Source organism: Pantherophis guttatus, chromosome 3 (assembly GCF_059756535.1).
Source record: "Pantherophis guttatus breed Tessera chromosome 3, ASM5975653v1, whole genome shotgun sequence".
NCBI classification, from domain to species: domain Eukaryota; kingdom Metazoa; phylum Chordata; class Lepidosauria; order Squamata; family Colubridae; genus Pantherophis; species Pantherophis guttatus.
In genome coordinates this window covers 41,419,079-41,442,234 of record NC_142065.1, presented here as the reverse complement: position 1 = coordinate 41,442,234, position 23,156 = coordinate 41,419,079, and positions in this window count along the sequence as shown.

Sequence of the window (23,156 nt, the reverse complement as noted above, 5' to 3'; positions counted from 1 at the left end):
TGATGGATTTCCAGTTGCTCTTCTTTGTTGGTTCTCCATCTGCATCTGTTAAAATACCAGGCTACTGAATTTGAAACTTGTTTTTTTCCAGAGCTTTATACTTATTGATTCCAGATACATACTTGCAAACAAGGCAAGGATCTAATGAATTAGAGAATGGTAAAACTGTTTTCTCCTCCTCTTTCATCATGCATAACTCAAATCCACACATTAATCAGATACCATCTTCATTATAATGATAATGATGCCATGATGATAAATTTTCAAATCACACAATGTGGATAGCAAAGGAGGTTGATAGATTCTACCTTGAACACAAATGCACAGCATCTTTGGTCATATTGCTGCTCTCAGATAAACTGTAAAAGTATCATCAAAGAAATCTGTTCTAAAACTTCCTGACAAAGAGATACAGAGATCGAAGCTCAATTTACAAGAGAAGAAAATGTTCAGGAAATTTTGATATATCATTGGTTTTCAGAAACGTCAGCTATAAGAAGTACCAAAAAGCAAACAGGTATTCTTCTACCTAGTGAGAAATGGCATATAAGCAGATACTGGTAGGGAAATCAAATGAGGAACAGAAGGAAAATATAAATGAATGTAAACACTACTGGATAAAATTCCCAGCTGAAAAATATAATCATTCAGAAAGCAAGAAAATGATCCTACATTTTCTAATAAATTAATTAAGTACAATAAACCAGGGATTTATTTTATATATTAAATGGTTATGCAGAAGCAGCATCTTTCTGGTCAACACAGCATGGCTGCTCATAACTGCACAGCAGAATATGAAAACCTCCAGCTTGACTACTTAATGCTCAGGAAGAATGCCAATTTTCTACACATATCTCCTTGGTGAATATATCAGAGGATGCCTCTGTCATCATTTAAAGTGAAGTGGCTTTTCACTGCTTTGAAACATATGGCATTAAGTTCTGATCTTAACCCAGCAGAGAATATTTGATTTTTCATGGCAAGGGAGCATAGATATGAGAAAGTAAATGAATGATAGTGTCAGGGTTCCAAGTAACACCCCCAACAAAAGAAAACTCCAAGGCTTGGATTTCCTCAAAGTTACTTTTTATTAGAGATGTCATATTTGCACATCTGGGAAAGCCTGAATCTGAAAGTTTCCAGGTTTTCCCCACCCAAGTGAAAGTTTAAGTACCTGCCCAGCACCCTCATGTCCATCACATGGTCCAATAATCCACCGTCCAAACTGAAGACATTTCCCAGTCATTTGACTCCAGGTGCCAAGGCAATGCATCCTTGACTCTCTCAGAAAGGAATGTTATTTTGACTACATATCATCTACACTCTATGCAATCCCCTCTCCCATTTTCCCACAGAAGAAGATGTGACAGGCCTGAAGGCCCAAACGTAAAAGGTGACTTCCAGGTCTGACAGATGGCCTGTTTAACATTAGGGGTGTGTATACAGAAAGCACATATATATAAGTGTGTGTGTGTGTGTGTGTGTGTATATATATATATATATATATATATATATATATATATATATATATATATATATATATATATATATATATATATATATATATATATATATATATATATATATATATATATGTTTTCTCAGGTTTTCGCGGGTGTTTGTATGTAGGTCTCTGGTTATTCGGGTCTTCTCCCACGTAAAATTGGAAGTGTCTTGGCGACGTTTCGACGAAGTCTCATTCGTCATCTTCAGGCTGGTGTTCTCGGCTTCGTGCTTCCAGGAGCAATGTGAGATCGCAGCTGTCTCTTCCTTTCAACTGCTAGTGGAGGTGTGAGCAGATTGGGTGGGAACTTGGCTGTGTTCTGATTGGAATTCAGAATTCCAATCTGATTCAGAACACAGCCAAGTTCCCACCCAATCAGCTCACACCTCCACTAGCAGTTAAAAGGAAGAGACAGCTGCGATCTCACATTGCTCCTGGAAGCACGAAGCCGAGAATACCAGCCTGAAGATGACGAATGAGACTTCGTCGAAACGTCGCTAAGACACTTCCAATTTTACGTGGGAGAAGACCCGAATAACCAAAGACCTACATATATATATATATATATATATATATATATATATATATATATATATATATATATATATATATATATATATATATATACACAAGTGCATATGTACACATACATGCATATATTAGTATAGTATATTAGTATAAGAAGAATCAAACATCTGGACTGTGTGATAAGAGTTGGGTGGTTTTAGTGATAAATGTATGCTGGCTCGAGTCTTGTTAGTTAATATTCCTCCTGGGTAAAATGGTAAAGATTTACAGTCATAAGAATTAAAATTAAGGAGGTGCAGAGAAAGAGAGTAGGAGTACATTATATCTTAATTTTCTGAAGGGCAATATGTTATAGAATAAAATCAGGAACTACAAAGCTTCAAGCTATGTTATGGTACTTTTTTTTAAAATTCTGGAGAAATTTCACAGTGATACATTAGACTATAGAGAACACCTGTTTTTCTTTCCCCTACTATTATCATGATAGGGAGATTCAGTATTCTAGAGTACAATCACCTCTATTTAATCAATGGCCAATTTACAGCAATGATTTTTTTTGGCCGAAGTGAGGTATTTTCATTACATATTGATTATTTGCCCTCAGCTCATCTGAAGTGGTAAACTGTATTTTCCACTACTAGTGCTCAATTTAAATTCACATATTACAAGAAACAAATGCACGAATGACTCTGCCATCCAAAGTTTATGCTTTGAACATAAAGTGCATAAATTTGGAATATTCTTGCATTTGATCCACAATAGAAAAAAAGTAAGATATTTAAACAGTTAAATAGGAGGGAATGGGTACATTGATTTCCTCGATGCACATACCATTGGAAATGCCTAAAACAAATGTGCAACATATTAGTCACATATCCACATTTTGTGGTCTTCTTGGAAATGCAAACCTGGACTTCTGTCTGCAGTAGTAATATTCTACATCAAGGATCGATTTCAGATCAAGTTACTCAGATGTCCTATTCTTTATCATGAGTCCAGACTAACCAACATAAAATATCTTTAACTTGAGTCTGATCAGTTTTCAGTGTCTCTCTCTAAATCAAGAACACCAGTGAAAACTGATCAGACTCAAGTTTGGGCTATAAGAGCCCTACTAGAGTTCATTTGTCATCATATAATTCATTTGTCTTATACTTGCTTATTAGATGCCTCCAAGATGCATTTTGTTATCCCAAAACCTTAACATGTGAGGATAGAGCAGTGCCTAGGTTCTTTCAGAATATTAGAGCATGAAAACATTTAGATGTGACACAAAATATACAAGGGATGGCTCTAATAAAACCTTTTAGGATAAAAAAAATGTTCCCTTTGGGCATTAAGACTCCTAACAATGGGGAAGAAATGAGTATGCACTGTGTAGCTCAGCCTCCATTTCCAGAACTGCGTTTAATTGGCTGAATGAAGTTACATTATTCCACCCAATTGAGAATCTTGTTTGCGCAGTATCCCTGATTGAATGGAGTTTGTAACTAAATTCAGGTGAGTGTGGTTACAGTCCCTGAGCATGGCTGAAATTGCTAAAAACATTTCCTGTTCTGTCCCTGTCTCACACACGCACCCCCACAGACAGTCAATAGTGAAATAAACCAGCCAACAAAGGTTTCTCTAAGAGCAGAATTGGCAGCAACCCAGTGGCTGGCTGCCAAAAGTCTTTTACTAACAAAGGGAGTGTTTTTCAAAGCCAACACACAACAGATAAAAAAATATTCAAAAGTCCAGCAATGCAGAGAGGTTTGTTCAATATCAGTTTTTGCTTGTCACAGAGATTGAACGGCCACCACACCCCCTATTATACCCTGTGGGGTGTGGTCCAGTGACTCAGCCTAATCCCTGGCACACGTCTTCCTCTGCTGCGTGCGCTTATCTCTGCGATGCTGTCAAGGGTCCAGCCAAGACTCATCATCATCATCATCATTACTGCGTCCACCTGCGGCTGCGTGGAAGTGCTTGGCCCTGGGCCTATCTCTTGGCCTTCAGAGGACACCGGAGGCATTGCCAGAGACGAGGGTCCTGGAGAGGGAGGCCTTGCCAACTCCTCTCCTTCACTCTCGGAATCCTCTCCTGCTGATAACGCAGGCTCGGTGATCGGAGCCACAACATTTCCATTATAATAAGACTCAGTGGACCAGGCCACTGCACATATCCCTTCTCCCCTCCATCACTACAAGTAATATTTGAACAGAGCTTTGAGTACGTTATGTGCTCTAAAATATGGAAACATTTCAAAATCATTGTAACTAGGCATATATGGACTGCCTATTTCCTGTGGTTTCTTTCCAGCCAGTAAGGACTGATAGACCAGTGCCCTCCAAGACTTCTTGAACAACCAGTGTCATCTTTTGGAGCATAGATTCTATGTTGTGGTTCCTGCCCCCTAGAAGAAGGTCCCCCCTGATATATGGATGTCTCCCACGCTGATAGCATTTCATAAGATGGTAAAGACTGTCTGTTCTCCCTAGCTTTGGTGTCAGATACATGAATCCCCCCTTATTAGATATGTTTGTCACATGTTACATTCATTTTGACTTATAAATTCAGCCTTGAAAAGAAAACCAGACCATGTCTTCATGTCTTCCAGTGCCACATGCCCAAATAGTTTGTTCCCAAAGTTTGGGCATCAGTACAACATTTACAAAAAGTATCTCTGCAAATACAGTTATAGTCGGGATTCCAATTCAAGAATTTCTGGCAGTCTCCCCTTCAGACAATGCTTATTTAGCATGACAGGCTGAAATAGGTTTTGAATGGCATTTGACTGAGTAGCCTTTGACCCTTCAGCAATTCAGTGGGATCCAGCTGACAGGACTGAATGACTCAGAATATGAAAGTGGAAAATAAACTCCAGCACAAATAGCAATAGCAATAGCACTTAGACTTATATACCACTTCACAGCCTCTGTGATACAGTCTAAGTGGTACCACCCTCTGCTAAATATTGAAAGAGAGATCTCCATGCAAGGAGAATTCTATCAATAATTTCAACAAATATAGCAACAATAATAATATCATTGTGAACTAATAGATAAAACATATTGAACCTTGATTGTATTGATTCAGTTCCAAGCCATTCTATGAAATTATTGGATGATCTTGTGATTCATTCCATCTCAGTTTCAATATTCTTATATGACAAAATATTAATGAATAAACTAGTAGTATATGAATCAGCTAATCATACATTGCAGAAATTATATAAAATAATGTAAATTAAAAATAATTAACAGGCAAGATTAGATTTTTATCATTTTGTCTATTGGAACTTTCTACTGAGGAAGGGCATTAATATTCAATTTAATAGAAGGAGGGAATTTTTAAACTAATATTACATCTTAATGTCTGCATTGGGATTTCTTATTCCTTTTTTCTTGTTTGTTTTCTAGTGATTTCTATAAGAAGTTGTATACATGTCTGCACCAAAATGGCGGAGGAAAAAGATGAGGAGGAAATAAATTAGTCTTTATTTCTAGACATCCCGACACCCAGAGTTTATATTTACTAACTCCTAAAAACAGATGGTATGAAAGTAAATAGAAATGAGGGGTGAGATGACTATTTTTGAGAAGAGACAGAGAGTAACCAAAAACACATAAAAGCCCAGACTGTGTCACTAACAAAGAAAATGAGAGGAAAAAAGAACATTTTGAACCAGCAGAGCAGGCATGCTGACTCCATCTGCCAGCAGAAAGATTACTGTGAGTAAGCAACAAGTAAAAGGAGAAAGCATGAGGCTATTCTCCCTGAAGATCTCTGCCCATCAGGCATTTCTCCAACTATCAAAGGGAATGAGGCAACTTGATAAAGATGTGAAGGTGGCGAGCTATTTTACTTTCCTGGACACAAGCAGAAAGATAGTCTGCATGGTTGAGAAGATGCATCTTATGAGGGAAAGGGAATAGCAAACTTAGACAAGATCAGAAGAACAATGATCAGAAGAGTTAAATAATGATTGGTCCAGTAGTAATAGATAGCTATTAAGGTTGGATACTGAGAAAGAATAGAAAAAAGGAGATAGACACTTTCAAATTATAGCCCTGCACATAATTACCAAGAGTACCACTGATTTCAAGAATCAATCTTGCTCACTCCTGTGTGGAAAACATTTATTCTTGCAGTCACTAGAACAAAGCTCTCTTCAGTGGAATCTATAGGAATATCCAGATCTGGGCTGCAATATTCAAACAGCAACAGATGGATACAGAACAGTTTTTTTCCTATCATAATCACCACCTAAAAGTTTGCAGTTCTGGTCTTCTAGTCCTAAGCACCTAAATAATTAAAATAGCTGCCTTATAGAATAGGTTAAGAGAGAAAGCCAAAACAGAACAAAAGTTTACTTCTGGCTGTTTTAGCCAAGATATTTCTGTCTGCAAGTTTGATTCAGACTATTCCACTAATACAGCAGTTCTCAACCTGGGGGTCGCGACCCCTTTGGGGGTCGAATGGCCATTTCACAGGGTTCACCAAAGCCCTCTCTCGCCCCCCCCCCCGCCTTCACTCACCCTCACCCTCTGCCTCTGTTGGATCGCCCGGTCGCCATTCGCTTACCCCGCCCACTCCCAATCTATTGCTGCCTCCGGAGTCCCAGCTGATGGCTAGACGGAAAAAAAACTTTAAATTCTTGCCGCGGGGCTTCAAAGAGCTAGCTGCAAAGAGGTAAATTCCTGGAGCAATTTTTTTCCCCCTAGCTATGCTGAAAAAGCGAAATTGAAAGTAAAGAAGGGTCTTTGCTGCAACATGACAAAACGAGGCAGAGAGATTTCTTTTTCTTTTTCCTCACCAAAAGTGAGGAAGTGTTACTTTAACAGCAGTTTTAGTCCACTGTGCCACCAAGGCTCCTTGGTGTGAGACTAGCAATTTTTTTCTTAGTTCTTATGTCAGTATTTTTATGATATAGTCAGGACTATAAGGATGGGAAACTGCTGCCAAATTTCAGCAGAAACCAAGGAACTTTTGTGTGTGTGTATGTTTGAGAGAAATATCTCAGCCCTATTTTATAGTGTGCTTGGTTGCTGAGACACCTCTCTCTCTTCTATTTTCTGCAGAAGGTGCATGAGTACACAGGAGTCACAGATAGAGATAAACAATGTTGCAGTATTTTAAGCATATTTTATTCATACTGCAGACTTCTAACAGCCAGCAAGTTTTCTTTCTTCATAAAGTGCTACGTTGTCTTATTTGTACACTCAATAAAGCTATTTCCTTGAAATGTTGCAGCATTGCACTGAAAAAAAAAGTGATTAAGTGATTAATTTTGAAGTGGTCAAAGAAATGAATTGTCAATCAATTTCAGCTCTTTTGAAATCTTTGCATTTGCCTTTCTTAATCCTTGATGCTTTGTCAAATTCTTTAATGATGGCTCTAGTATTGTTTTTGGTTGAGTCCAATTTATAGCAGACTTCACTGTATACTTTTGTAATTCCCTATATATAAAAGACATACTTTTATTTTTGTTGAAGACTTTCATACTTAGCAATGTATAAGCAATGTTTTGTAATTTGAAAAAATAATGGGGCTGCGCTGGAAAAGCATTTGGAAGCTTCAACTGGTGCAGAGTTGGCTACCTATGTGCATCCATTACTGTCCCAACACTGCATTCTGGACCAGCTGCAGCTTCTCAGCAGTCTTCAAGAATAATCCTCCTTAGAACACTTCGTAATAATCCACAACTAATGTAGCAAATTTCACAATATTAATTTCCAATATTTTTTTTCTATTTCAACATCCACAAAATCCAACAGAAATAATTCTGGTTTCATTATACTGTTAAGCCACAACATCTTTTGCACTATTGTATGAATTTGCACCCAAATGTTTTTTTTCACAAGTTCATCTTGTATGATAAAAGCTCCCCTCTTCCTTTTCATACTTCCAATGGTGGTTTGACATTCCTTTGTTCATCTAGACAGCTTGACTGATGTCATATACTAAGAATATATTATTTTTTTAAAAAAATGTTCTCTTAAATTACAACGCAATGTCAATTTAACACCAATTTACCACATTTTCTCCCTTGTTTCTATATTTATATTATATTCAAAATCTACAGCCTAGTTTTGAGAAAAATATTCTCAAAAGTTCTCAAGATCTATGGAAACCTTCAAAATTCAGTGGAAGTAACCTTCAGCCCTTTCAAAGTTTATATTGGGATTACATTTGCGAAGGCATCTGCTTCTTCTTAGCCTTTTCCACTATACAAGAGGCAGTGGAAGCTGGTCCACAAGGGAATATGGTACAGGACTGGCTCACAATAAGATTGATTTACCATTATTTCCATCAACCTGAATGATTATGGCCACTCACCTTCCTTCAGCAAGAGGGCCATAAAAAATTGTAGAAAATGTAACCAACAACTCTAGATCATAAATTTTGAACTATTTAGAAGGCTCCATGGATATCATGCACCAAAAATGTGACAACAGCATTCTTACTTGCCTTTGTTGAGGCCTTTGGTATTACAAAACTGACAGCACAATTTCAGAAGCAGAGAATTCATCTCTCAACAATCTCAAATACACAACCAGACTGTGTGTATATATAAATTCATCCCATACCAAAGAGAAAGACTTTGTATTGTTTAATCTATTCAGTCTCCTGGACACTACCTGATTGATCAGGATAATTTCCTTTTCCAATTTACAGCAGGAAAGAACAAGAGATTTACTCCTTTAGAATTGTGGTAGCCACTTCAATATTTATTGGAGATTGTTTGGGAGGTGCATCCAGGACATTGAGAAATAGAGGGTCAAGTTGCATGATACATACAGAGGACCTGCACCATCTATGCAATGCATCATTGATTTATTTCTCTCTTAGCAGGTCCCAGGAAAGGTGATTTGTATGTAGTTGTCTTCTGAAGGCTAGGACATACCAAACTATGGGATCATTATTAAGTCAGGCTTGCTGGTGTAGAGGACTAAATAGAATGGCAAAGACTCAAAGAAACTGGATAACCACTAACAAATTAAATCAATAAAATATGCTATGTATTTGCAGGATATGTAAGGTACAGAAAATAGGGCAGTATGGATACTCAAAGGAACACTTTGCATCCTTTTGCATCCTTTTGAAGAGCAAAAAACAACTATTTCTAATCTGTATAGTGAAATGGCCACAACACTTCAGATAGCAGCAATTTATGTGCAAAACGAAGGGCCCATTTACAATGCAAATTGGCACCGCTTCTCCTCTTCATCAAGGTGATGAAGACATTTTGAAGCACTGAGGCACAGTAAAACAACTCCTTGAGGCAAACACATCGAGAAGAATTGCTCATAATCTGGGCAAAGGAGGCCATTTTTCAATATGATAAAGCTTTATATGATAGACTGTCTGCAACATTTATAGCTGTGGTATCTTCAGGTAATTGTAGATTTGGCAGAGAGCTGAGCCATTCACATAAACCTGTTTCTTACTGCTTTTAAGTATTGGGTCAAAACTATTGTGGTATAGTGATGGGTATACAATGAGTATCTGAAACTGAAACAGGGACATAAGCCTGCTTTTCCCTCCCTATTTAAAAAAATGACAGCAGATAAATAGTTGCAATATGCTTACAACCAGCCAAATCTTATGTTCAGTAGATGGCTAATTAAAGATTATACTGGAGTTAAAATAGATCACATGTAACCAATAAAGTCGCACTTTTTGAATCAAGGTCAAATGTATTGTTTCACATAGCATTTAACACTTCCAGGCGAAGTATGCGTGGGATTCCCTCAACCCTAATTAACTTGTGAAGGAATTAACATCAGTTTCACACAATTTTATTTATTTTAATCATTCTTTCATAAAAGGAGGGAGGGAGGGAGGGGGAGAGAGAGAGAGAGAGAGAGAAGTAAAATTTGTTCAGGTGTAAAAAAGAGTTTGTTACTGAGATTATAATAATTTATAGCCTCCTTTAAAACATACTATAGAGCTTGTTTCAAGACAGGTGAGGGCTGAGAATTAATTGGCTGTTAATGGGTAAATTTGTGAGGAAAAAAGGACAATATGTATTTGGCGAAGTGGCATTTGCTTTAGTTTTTATTTAATATAATAAAGGAGATCTTTAGTACATATGATAATATATGAATTCTTTTCACAAATAATAAAGGTAAAAATGGAATATATCACAATGTACACTGAAAGGAGAGGAGATGTTTAACAGATAATTCATTTCTGAAATTAACATTTTGACACCTATCTATAGTATCTATGCCACAGTTATGACAAGCTTGAGATAATGTGCCATATTAAATGTCATCACAATTCTTTTTCATTGATGAGAAAAGAAGAGAAAGAAATGAAACCATTAAAATGTTCTAAAAATAGAACCCAAGCAACAAAAGATCAAAATGCCAAAATTTTGCAAGAAGGAAGAAAGGAAAGAAGGAAAGAAGATGAATATCTCTAGTATTTTGAACAGATTTCAGTCATTTCTCTGTTATGTTCTTGCAAGTCCATCAACTAATGTGAAAATATTTTAATGATTAAAGTATTAAATGTATATATCAATTGCAAATGAATTTCTTTATTATTCTATTAAGTTCTCCAATATAGTTATATCTCCTGATAAACAAAGATACTATATATCGCAAATCAGAAACATGCAAATAAGTTTGTCCAAACAATAAATCCTGAGAGGTTGGTTACATCATATCAGAACTGTGATGTTTAAGGTAACGAGAAATCTTTTATGAAGCAAGTCAGATGAATCAGGAAGTCTTGTGTTCTGTAACATTACAAAAACTGTGCCTGAACTCTGGAATAAATACCATATTTCCCCGAAAATAAGACCCTGTCTTATATTTTTTTGAACCCTGAAATAAGCGCTTGGCTTTATTGCCATGCTCTCAAAAGCCCAACTGGGCTTATTATCAGGGAATGTCTTATTTTGGGGAAAACAGGATACTACTCTGGTCCAGTTCAAAATACTTGCCCTCAGTGTCATCCATTTGTGTTTTTGGAACCTCCCGAAATAAAAATATTTGTTCTACATGACAGCATTTAATTGGTGTTGCAATAAAACCCTTCTCCTTTTTCTCTGAATGAATTAAAGAGAAATGTGACTTTTTTTAGTTTAAAATCACCTTTGCCTCACTTGCCTAACAATTTATGTATGTGTCATAAGATTATGAGATTGTATAAACACTAATCAATGAACCAATGCTTTAAATAGAATAAATACTTCTGAGAAAAAAATAATGGGACAAACATGAGACTAAAGGCAGGGAGGCAGCAGATGGCTCCCAGATTCCTCCTGAAACCAAATTTGATTCTCAAATGTCTTCTTGATCATTGGCCTCTGAATCAACTACTGCTGTAAAACCTTCAGAACAGAATTGTTTTCTGAATCTGTCTCTACATAGTGCTTGTTTATATATTTGGATTCCAGATGTGATAATATTAGATTTGAAAGACTTTTACTGATTCTCCTCCAAAAATGGAAAAGAATTGCTCTTTGGTAAGACATCATAACACTTCGGTAACACTTGTTCAGTTCTACCTCCACCTTACCTGTGGTTTGCTGATAGAGGATTCTGGTGTCTTTACCACAAAAGACACTATATCCTGTTCTGAACATTTTCTGTCTTACAATTTCTTCTTTTGGTGTTGGAATGGTTTATGAGAACATCGGATCAATATCATGACTTCTCACATGAAAAGCTTTGAAGACTAATACAGAAAGACACTCGCTTTGAGAAGTTTGGAATAACAAATTTCAAAATCACTTTTTGAGAGTGATCTGATGGTGACTCCAATCCCAGGAGAGTAAGATTGGACATAAGAGAAGACAATTCCAAGACAATCTGACTTCCTACTGTATCACATAAATCAAAAACTCTCCCAGAGGAACTTTACGAGCCCAGAGATATAAGGGTAATATCCTAAATAATATCCCTTAGTTACAAAGTTCAAAGAACTCTCCACTTTATGAATTTTCTTTTTAGTTCTAAAAGGCAAACATAGAATCAAATATGTTTCCATTCCTTTCAGGTTTACCTCAGAATTGAGGGTGAACTGGGGTGCTTTTTTTTCCTACTGGCCAGTGGGAATAGAGGGCCTGCCCGACTTTTTATTGGACTTATATGTATTTCATCCTTCAAGGAAAGAGTAAACAATTCAGACACATAGAAAAATGCTGTGAAAGAGAGATAAATGCAAACTTAATTTAGAAACTGGAAAACCATAAGGAGAATTCTTCTTTGGACTCTTTTATTTTCAAAGTGCAGAAAATGTGACAAAAATGTTGTTCAATAGGAAGAAAAAGAATTTAGTGTTATGCCATGTTTCTTGCTACTGATATGCTTGATATTTTTAAATCTTTAAGTTCTATTTTAAGGGAGGGATTGTGGGAATGGATCTGGGGGGGATCCATAAATCCACTGAAAGGGGTAATGGGTCTGATGATCACGGTGGGGAGGATGGGGACAGAAATCTGACAAGGATGCAGGGGGGATGAAGCGATGGGCCTTAGTATAGTAAGTGGGAGGGGCAGATATGACAGCTGCAGGGGGCCATATTATGTTTCAGGAGTGCACACTCGATGTTTACAAGCAATTGCGCACTCCGACCCCCAAAGCATTGCTCATTTCCCGGGTTGTTCAGAGTCTCAGACCCTGGGTCTACGGCTGATGCTATGTAATGCCAGGTCAGTGGTAAATAAAGCCCTCCTCATTCATGATCTTATTTCAGAGGGGGGTGCTGACCTGGCAGGGATTACGGAGACCTGGTTAGGCCAGGAGGGAGGAGTTCCCCTTGTGGAAATGTGCCTGCCAGGTTTCCGTGCATTCCATCAGCCAAGGACTCAGGGAAGGGGTGGGGGAGTGGCAGCAATCATTAGAGAAAGTCTTTGCCCGAGGGAGGCCACTGTTCCTCAGATAGCCGGATGTGAGTCCCTCCTTGTGAAGTGGGGTCAGGGGATTCAGATGGGCCTACTGATTGCGTACCTGGCTCCCTGTCACGTAACAGTGGTCCTCCCTCAGCTGCTTGACATTATAGCCAGGGTGGTGGTGGAAACCCCCAGACTTATTGTTATGGGGGATTTTAACCTGCCATCCATTGGTGAGATGTTGGAGACGGCTCGGGAGTTCATGGCTTCCATGACGGCCATGGACCTGACCCAGGTAGTTAAAGGCCCCACCCACTTGGGGAATCACACTCTGGACTTGATTTTTGTCTCTGATCAGTGGCTGAATGATCTAAGAATAGGGGATATAGACATCAAGCCCTTGTCATGGTCTGATCATTCTCTCCTTCACATGGACTTTCAAGTCACTTCCACCCACCGCAGGGAGATGGAACCAACCAAATGGTTCCATCCCAGGCGCCTGATGGACCCCGAAAGGTTCCTGACGGAGCTTGGGCCATTTACTGAGACTCTGGCTCACGACTCGACTGAGGACCTAGTGGTCGCCTGGGACAGGGCAGCTACTGGGGCCTTGGACTGCATCGTGCCTTTGCAGCCTCTGACCCGATGCCGATCTCATCTAGCTCCTTGGTTTTCCAAGGAGCTGAGCGAGATGAAGTGTCGGAAAAGAGCAATTGGAGAGCAATTGGAGGACAAGTCGATCCGAATCTGACCGAACACAGGTGAGATCTTATATTAAGACCTACCCAGTGGGGATAAGAGTGGCGAAGTCTAGCTACTTCTCCGCTCTTATTGCATCTGCAGAGAACCGCCCAGCCGCACTGTTTAGAGTGACCCGCTCCCTACTTCAGGTGGGGGTATGGGAAGATCCCTTACAGGGTCGAGCTGAGGATTTTGTACAATTCCTGCATGATAAGGTCACTCAGATTCAGGAAGGCCTGGACTCCGATTGGGTAGATCCAGGGGAGGAGACGGGGGCAGGTCTTGAGAGCATTATCTGGGAAGAGTTTGACTCTGTGGCTCCTGAGGACATGGACAGGATTCTGGGCAAGCTTAATGCTGCCACATGTTTATTGGATCCATGTCCCTCCTGGTTGGTACTGGCCTCCCGGGAGGTTACACGAGGCTGGCTCCAGGGAATTATAATGCTAATTATAAATGCTTCTCTGAGTGAGGGTGTCTTTCCCACCTCCTTGAAAGAGGCGTTGTGAAGCCCCTCCTCAAGAAGCCTTCCCTGGACCCAGCTATATTATCAAATTATTGTCCAGTCTCCAATCTTTGGTTTGTTGTGAAGGTTGTTGAGAGTGTGGTGGCGCGACAACTACCCCGATACCTGGATGAATTTGTCTATCTGGATCTGTTCCAGTCGGGCTTCAGGTCACGATACAGAATGGAAACAGCATTGGTTGCGTTGGTGGATGATCTCTGGAGGGCTCAGGACAGAGGTTGCTCCTCTATCCTGGTCCTATTAGATCTCTCAGCGGCTTTTGATACCATCAACCATGGTATCTTACTGCACCGGCTGGACGGGTTAGGAATAGGGGGCACCGTGCTTCGGTGGTTCTCCTCCTTCCTCTCTGACTATTCGCAGTTTGTGTTGGCAGGGGGGCAGAGGTCGACCTTGAGGCACCTTATTTGTGGGTGCCGCAAAGGTCAGTCCTCTCACCCCTTCTGTTCAACATTTATGTAAAACCGCTAGGCGAGATCATCCATGGTTTCGGGGTGAGTGTTCATCAGTATGCTGATGACATATAGCTATACATCTCCACCCCAGACCACCCCAATGATGCCCTTGCTGTGATGTCCCGTTGCCTGGAGGCCGTGCGGATCTGGATGGGGAGAAACAAGCTCAGACTCAACCCCTCCAAGACCGAGTGGCTGTGGCTTCCGGTGTCCCGGTATAGTCAGCTGGTATCATCACTGACAATTGGGGATAAGATCTTGCTCCCCACAGAGAGGGCCCGCAACTTGGGTGTCCTCCTGGATTCACGGCTATCTTTAGAAGATCATTTGACGGCCATGGCCAGGGGTGCCTTTTATCAGGTTCACCTGGTCCGCTAGTTGCGTCCCTTTCTGGATCAGGATGCCTTGTGCACAGTCACTCATGCCCTAGTTACCTCCTGTATGGACTACTGTAATGCTCTCTACATGGGGCTCCCCTTGAAAAGCACCCGGAGGCTCCAACTGGTCCAGAATGTAGCCGCATGGGTGATTATGGGCGCAGCTCATTGCACCCATGTAACACCTCTCCTACGCGAGCTGCACTGGCTCCCGGGTGCGATTCAAGGTGTTAAAGCGCTTTCAAGGCTTTAAAGCGCTCCATGGCTTAGGACCTGGGTACCTACGAGACCGTCTTTTGCCACCAATAGCCTCCCACCGACCAGTTCGTTCTCACAGGGAGGGACTACTCAGGGTACCATCAGTCAAATTATGCTGACTGGCAACTCCCAGGGGGAGGGCCTTCTCTGTGAGGGCTCCAACCCTTTGGAATGAACTGCCCCCTGAGATATGAAATATCCCTGATCTCCGTGCTTTCCGCCGTGCCCTCAAAACCCTGATGTTCTAACAAGCAGGGCTAAACATATGAACATGTGAATGTTTTTAAAATGTTATCTAATTTTAGGTTCTATTTAATTGGGACAAACTATGTTATAATAATAATTTTAATTAGCAATTTTATGATGTTTGTGTATCTATATTTTTCTTGACTGTACACCGCCTTGAGTCCTACGGGAGAAAGGCGGTATAGAAATATAATAAATAAATAAATAATAAATAAATATTTATGTTATTATAATTGTGTTAATTTCTAAAGAGACTTCTGTACCATTTCCATTTCATGTCCTGAACCCTTAGTAATCTGTGATTTGAAATGCTAAAAACAAAGAGAAAAAGTCACTGTCCTGCTTTGAGATGCTGTTTATTCAAACAAAGCCTTCTCATCTCAACTTCACACAAAAGGGAAGAAAGAGTAGCCAAATAGATAAACACAGAGGTCCAAAACAGGACTGGTGCAGAAACTTGGTATGGAAATGTGCTAAATTGCCATAAAAAGACCAGATTGGCTGGATTACAAGTAACCAGAAGCATGTGATCCTTCAATTTTTAAGGAGTTTCAGTGCCAATGACTACAATGCTACCATTCCTTATCATTAAATTTACAAGTAAGGATCATGGAAATTATGGTTCAATGCCTAAATGAAGCCCACATATTGCCCATCCCTGAAAAAGACTAATTTCCCCAGTAATTATTACCTTACACCTTTTTACATTAGAAGTCTTAAATTCACGACATCAAAATATGCCTTTTTATGGAAGTGTTAAACTACAAATTAGGACACATGTGTATTACTAATATATATGCTGTCAATTGTTAACAATTAATGTGGGCCATATCTCAATATTTACGAGGAAATTGATTTCTGGTAAATGTTAATTAAATGAATATTTTTTTTTGACATTCAAAATATTCCTTGAATAGATTTTGGGTTTTTGTCATATTTAGTACTCACTTTGGATCTTTCTGATTGTGGCATTCTTCAAGTATAATAAGATTATGTCTTTCAAATTAATCTCCAGTCTGCTGTAATTTCTAAATGCAAGGACCCTAACCTGGAGAAACACTTTACATGGACCTAACATTCTTAGTTTCTTCCTGTAAATTTATTGTGATCAACAGGTTTCCTTTCAAGCTTATAAATCTTGACTGAAGTTTTCGAAGTCTGCTTCAGAATGCAAAGTTTGGAAAATTAATGAACAAATGGTTGAATTAATCAATTAATTATATAGCAAAGACAATCATGTTTGAATAACATGATGCATTTGTAGAAAATAATTCCTTCTTCCCCACTTTTTTATAATGTGGATAATTAAAATAGACTATGCTGCTACAGAAACAAAAGCCACCTAGTTTTATTCCCAGGCATTCTCTCAAATGTGACTTAATTAAATTATTATATTAATAAGTAAATTAAATATGCTCTACATTTATATCAAATTAACAGATCAAAAGTACTACTTGCTGCCTCCATTGAATCAATCAATCAATCAATCAATCCTCATGAAGCCCAGTGGATTTCCTGCAGTAACAGTCTAGCAGAACATCAGTCAATTGTGATTTCGATTCTCTCCAATATGGTGGCAAAGATAGCAGCTGCTAGAAATAAGTATGCAATTATTATATATGCAAATTAAGGGAGCCTAGTAATGAGAAAATTGAAAGTGTTGTATTGTTTGACTGAACAAAAAATCTTTAACTCTAAGGTTTCACTCTAATGAAAAGTAGGATTAGAATTTCCAAATGCAAATCATACATTTTTTTTATGTAATCATATTCGAAAACATCCTGTTGAGCTTTTGAATCCCCACTTTGAAAAGTAATGTAGGATTCTAGAACACCTGAATCTCACTCTTGGGGCAAGTGGTGCCTATGATGGATTGAATCTGAATATTTTTAATTGATCTAATCAGTACTATTTAAAAAATTGTCCATTGCTTTCTGTCTCACAGGTAATCAAGATGAATGTCTATTAAAAAAAAAAAGTTAGCTCATATGCTATATTTAACTCTGGCAGAAGTGGATCTAGTATCCCAGTATGGAGATAGAAGCAAAAAGTCTCTCTGCCATTTATAGTGAAGCTGTTACATAGATATTTTGGAGAAAGTGGCTTCCATTCCTCATTGTTTGCTTCTGCGAGTTCCATTAAAATTCAGGCTTAACTCTTCTCACTTCCTTTGCTTGATTCAACAGCTCCCAATTCAGTCACATCACAAAAACCTGACATGAGGAATAAGAGTAGATGTCTGCTATGATTATATTATTGGATTGTTTTCTGGATTTCACTGAAGTGAACAGAGCCCCTGGATAGAAAATACTTGCTGTAGTTAACATTCACACTTTCTGGTAGAGAACATCATTTGCCATTCAGTTTTAATGATTATTAGCCAGATTTTTATTTCTTCCAAAGAAATCAATTTTTCACATATCCTTTTAAATCATCAGTAATTTATTTCAGTCTCTAAACAAAACAGGTACTAGTTTCATGGTATCGATGTTACCAGAACATGTTGCTACTAGATAATTTAGTGGTGCTAGGCAACTGGCTGATCACTTGTGTAAAATAGAACTCTTTTGAGAGAATGTGGTATTCAGAGCGTAAACTATGTTGAGCTCTCTGCCTCCATAAGCCTTTTGCAGTCCCTATGCTATCGTGAACTATATATTTAAGCATTTCTATTAAATTATCTATAATTTGGAAAATCACAAACTATTGGCAACACTAAAAACAGGAGAATTGGCAGAGTATATGAAACCAATATTTCATTAAGCGATTGATTTTGAGTTGGAAGGCTGGGATCTATAAACGGACTGCCTTAGACTGTTGCTAAAGGCTTTAATATGTCACCATATATTGATGTCAGAATTAATCATGCCTTTTCATAATTTATTGTCTCAATAGAACAGTCCAGAAATAGGTACAATTTGTCTACTGAAATCAATAGGGTTTAAGTATGTTTGGACTGAAACTTATCAGATGGGTATGATTCACATTGAAAAACGTTCAGAGAAAAATAAATGTTCTGTCTTCCTTCCAATCCATTTTAGATTCTTTCTTCTAACTGGAAATTCAATCTGACTGGCCACAAAAAAAAGTATGCTTCTCTCCTATAATTCCGTTGATAGTTGACTGCATGTATGTGTGTATGTGTGTGTATTTCAAGTCGCTATTGACTCCTGTGACTGCCTGGACTAGTTTGGGCAGTTTTCTTGGCAAGATCTTTGGCATTGTCTCTTCCTAGGGTTGAGAGTGTTGAGTGCCTAAGGTCACTTAGCTTGGTTCATGTCTAAGGCAGGGCTAGAACTCACAATTTCCTAGTTTATAGAAAATGTATGTCTTTCTTCAGATTTTTTTCATTTTCCATGTAATAAAATAAACCATGTCAAATTATATTCTCATATAATGCAGAAGAGAGGCTTCTTTCACTTTGGCAAATAAAACAACCAGTATTAGTTTTGCTAAACCAGGAACCAACTAATATTTATGCCCATAAAGTGAAAAAAAAACTCATATTAATGACATTGACATAAGTTCTTTTAATTTTTCTCCTTGCAAAAAAACAATAACCTTCTTCCCCCTTAATTCTACTTACTGATTTCATTTTACTTCTACTCCATATTTTTATTCAGGAGCTCAAACCAGCATTATATATTTATTGAACAAAACAGAAAGGAGAAAGAGCACACAATTTACAGTAAGCAAACAGTTACAAATAATAAGTTCATATCAAATATTTCCCTAGTTCAGTTTGGTTCTTTAGTGGGCTGGCTGTTTGAATGGCTGATTGTGTTGTATGAATCAGCTTGTATCCCAGCATGCTTTACAATATAAATGTATCAAAACATACTTTAGTTTTAATTATCTCCCAAAATCACTTTCCTGGTCAATTAATTTAATTATGCTTAGGATAATTATTTTTTTTTATGAGTGTTGTAGCAATTTCAGACTGTGATAGTTTGTACTACAATAACAGAAGATGGAGTGAGGCTGACATGAATGACACATTGAATGTTTCAACCAAAGGCACATTTATAATGTTGACACCTGAATTAATGGCCTTCCTTCTGTAAGAAATGGGAAAATCTATCCTCTGAATGCAACAGGATAAAAAAGCTTTGGATTAAAACATGCAACTTTTAGCTTTTCCTACTAGATACTATTAAATATAAGAGTTGAATAAGGAGTTGAATAATGGAGGCACAGATTTACAAAAAAGTTTATAGATAGCGCAAATTTCTAATCTACTACTACCATGTAGTGCTGTAATATTATATAGAATTCAAGTGAAAGGTGTAATTTGAAGAAGCAGGATCAAAAAAAAAATGTTTCATTGTTAGAGAAGAATTCTTAGAATACCATGGGTATTCCAGGAAAACAAACAGGAGGCACACCAATTACTAAAAGCAAGGGTCTACATATTTTTGGCACATCCAAATATGTAGCTTTGGATCACTCACCTCAATAAATAAATGAACACATATAATGTTTTGACCAGTAGTGGGTTTCAAAACCTATCGCTACCGGTTCGCCCAAATGCATGTGCAGAAGCATCCGGACGGGCGGGTGGAGCCTCCCACTGCCACTACCGGTTTGCCTGAACCGGGATGTACCAGTAGCAACCCACCACTGGTTTTGACTCATTTGCTTAACTGGGTTCTCTTTATCTAGTTGTAGGGTGTGTGTGGAGAACAGATCATATTTTAGGTCATATTTAGACAGAGATATTGAATATTTGAAATTATGTCTGCACTTTTAACACTATTTTAGCTCTCAATGTATTGATTGATTGATTCATTGATTCATTCATTCATTCATCTGCTTATTTTTTTTTCTTAATAAGGTATACATTTATCCTTTAGTTCATGCACAAACAGCCATTTTCTTTTTTTATTATTATTATTTTAATTTTCTTTTAATACAAACTTTCTATCTTACATTATTTATTTATTTATTATTTATTTATTTAATTTGTATACCGCCCTTCTCCAACAGGACTCAGGGCGGTGAACAGCCACGGTAAAAACACAACATATAAAATTTAAAAACAATTTAAAAAACATTAAATACTTTTGGCCGTCAATTTAAAATAACCCAATTAAAACCAATTATAAATTTAAAACCGTAAGGATGGGGTCAAGCCAGCCCGGCTAAATGGAATAGATGTGTTTTCAGGGCCCGACGAAAAGTCTGGAGGTCTGGTATCGTGCGTATCTCTGGGGGTAGGTTGTTCCAGAGGGCAGGTGCTGCCACAGAGAAGGCTGTCCCCCTGGGGGTCGCCAGCCGACATTGACTGGCCGATGGCACCCTGAGGAGGCCCTCTCTGTGCGAGCGAACTGGCCGGTGGGAGGCTATTGGCGGCAGAAGGCGGTCTCGTAAATACTCCAGCCCTAAGCCATGGAGCGCTTTAAAGGTGATCACCAACACCTTGAAGCACACCCGGAAGACCACAGGAAAGCAGTGCAGCTCGCGCGGGAGAGGTGTCACATGGGAGTGCCCCATCGCTCCCATAATCCCCCGTGCGGCCGCATTCTGGACCAACTGGAGCCTCCGGGTGCACCCCAAGGGGAGCCCCATGTAGAGAGCATTGCAGTAGTCCAGGCGGGAAGTGACGAGTGCCTGAGTGACCATGCAAAGGGAGTACCGATCTAGAAAGGGATGCAACTGGCGTATCAGGTGGACCTGATAAAAAGCCCCCCTGGCCACAGCTGTCATATGCTCTTCTAAAGACAGCCTGTATCCAGGAGGATGCCCAAGTTGCGAGCCCTTTCCGTGGGGGCCAATGATTCATCCCCAATAACCAGCAATGGCGCCAGCTGGCTATATCGAGATGCCGGAAGCCACAGCCACTCGGTCTTGGAAGGGTTGAGTCGGAGCCTGTTTCTCCCCATCCAGGCCCGCACGGCCTCCAGGCACCGGGACATCACTTCAAGGGCATCGTTGGGGTGGCCTGGGGTGGAGATGTACAGCTGAGTGTCATCAGTGTACTGATGGAACTCCACCCCAAAGCCATGGATGATCTCACCCAGCGGCTTTACATAAATGTTGAACAGAAGGGGCAAGAGGACCGACCCTTGCGGCACCCCACAAACAAGGCGCCTCGGGGTCGACCGCTGCCCCCCTGCCAACACAGATTGCGACCGGTCAGAGAGGTAGGACGAGAACCACCGCAAAACAGTGCCCCCCACCCCCAACCCTGCCAACCAGTGCAACATGATACCATGGTCGATGGTATCAAAAGCCGCTGAGAGATCTAACAGGACCAGGATAGAGGAGCATCCCCTATCCCGAGCCCTCCAGGGATCATCCACCAATGCGACCAATGCCGTTTCCGTGCTATACCCAGGCCTGAAGCCGGACTGGAGCGGATCTAGATAGACAGCTTCATCCAGGTACTGTGGAAGCTGCCGCGCCACCACACTCTCAACAACCTTCGCAATAAAACGAAGGTTGGAGACTGGACGATAGTTAGCCAAAACAGCCAGATCCAGAGAGGGCTTCTTGAGGAGGGGCCTCACCACCGCTTCTTTCAAGGTGCCGGTAGGACACCCTCGCTCAAGGAAGCGTTAATAATTCTCTGGAGCCAGCCTCGTGTAACCTCCCCGGAGGCCAGCACCAACCAGGAGGGACACGGGTCCAATAAACATGTGGTTGCGTTCAGCCGTCCCAGTGTGTCATCTGGGTATAAAATTCTTTGTGTCTTAACAATTAAACTTACCACCATATTCCATTTTCATTGAAGGTTTTAGATTCATTTAAAATAAAGTAATGGTTTTTCCCTTTTTGAATTCAGAAATACAGACTGAAAATATCTGTCAACATTGTTTTAATTCATTTTCACTTTTTTATTAGCCTATACATTGTGAATTTATTTGAATTCCTGGCACGACAGAATTATCAGGAACAAATGATGGTTCTTGTCATACTCCAGGCTTGGGACAAAAAAATATCTGCCATTCTGCATTGGGAAGACTGGTTAATGATGCTGGGAAAAACTAGATAACAATTAGTCTGGCAAACGACTGAGACTATGCCATCTGCTCTAAGGCACAATTAGTGGACTAATGAAATCAGAAGCATGGTTCAGTATTTTTGTTTCATAAATTGGAACATGTTCATGCTCCTCATGAATATTTGCTTCATTTAAACAAAGGTAGAATTGTTAAGAGTTTCGTTAAGAGTTAAACAAAAAAACTAAAAATTATTTTGCTCAAAAATTAACATAGTTGCAGAGACAGTAGCATAATTCCTGGCCAGTAATTTGTTATGGAAAATAAGAGAATCATAATGTTTGCAGGTTTGTAAATGATGAAATAAAATAATTAATTGATGCTATAGTAAGAAATCAGGAATTAAGGGCAGATAGTGATATTGCTTATCATGTACTAAGAAGAGATTAGGATAAGATGTGGAAGGTCAATTAAGTTAAAGGGTTTCAATGTAAGAATTGAATATGATGAAGTACATTGTTCAGAGCCAAAAAATATGATGGGGATTCTGAGAAATATATTTTATAAATGAGGAATAAGATAATTAATTGATGTTACACTAAGAAATTAGGAACTGAAGGGCAGATGGAGATACTATTATATATTATGTATTAGGAAGGGATTAAGATAAGATAAAGAAGTAGAGAAAAAGAATATTATGGCTGAAATTGAGATATGTAAATTGTACTTGGAAAAACAAAAAGGAAGAT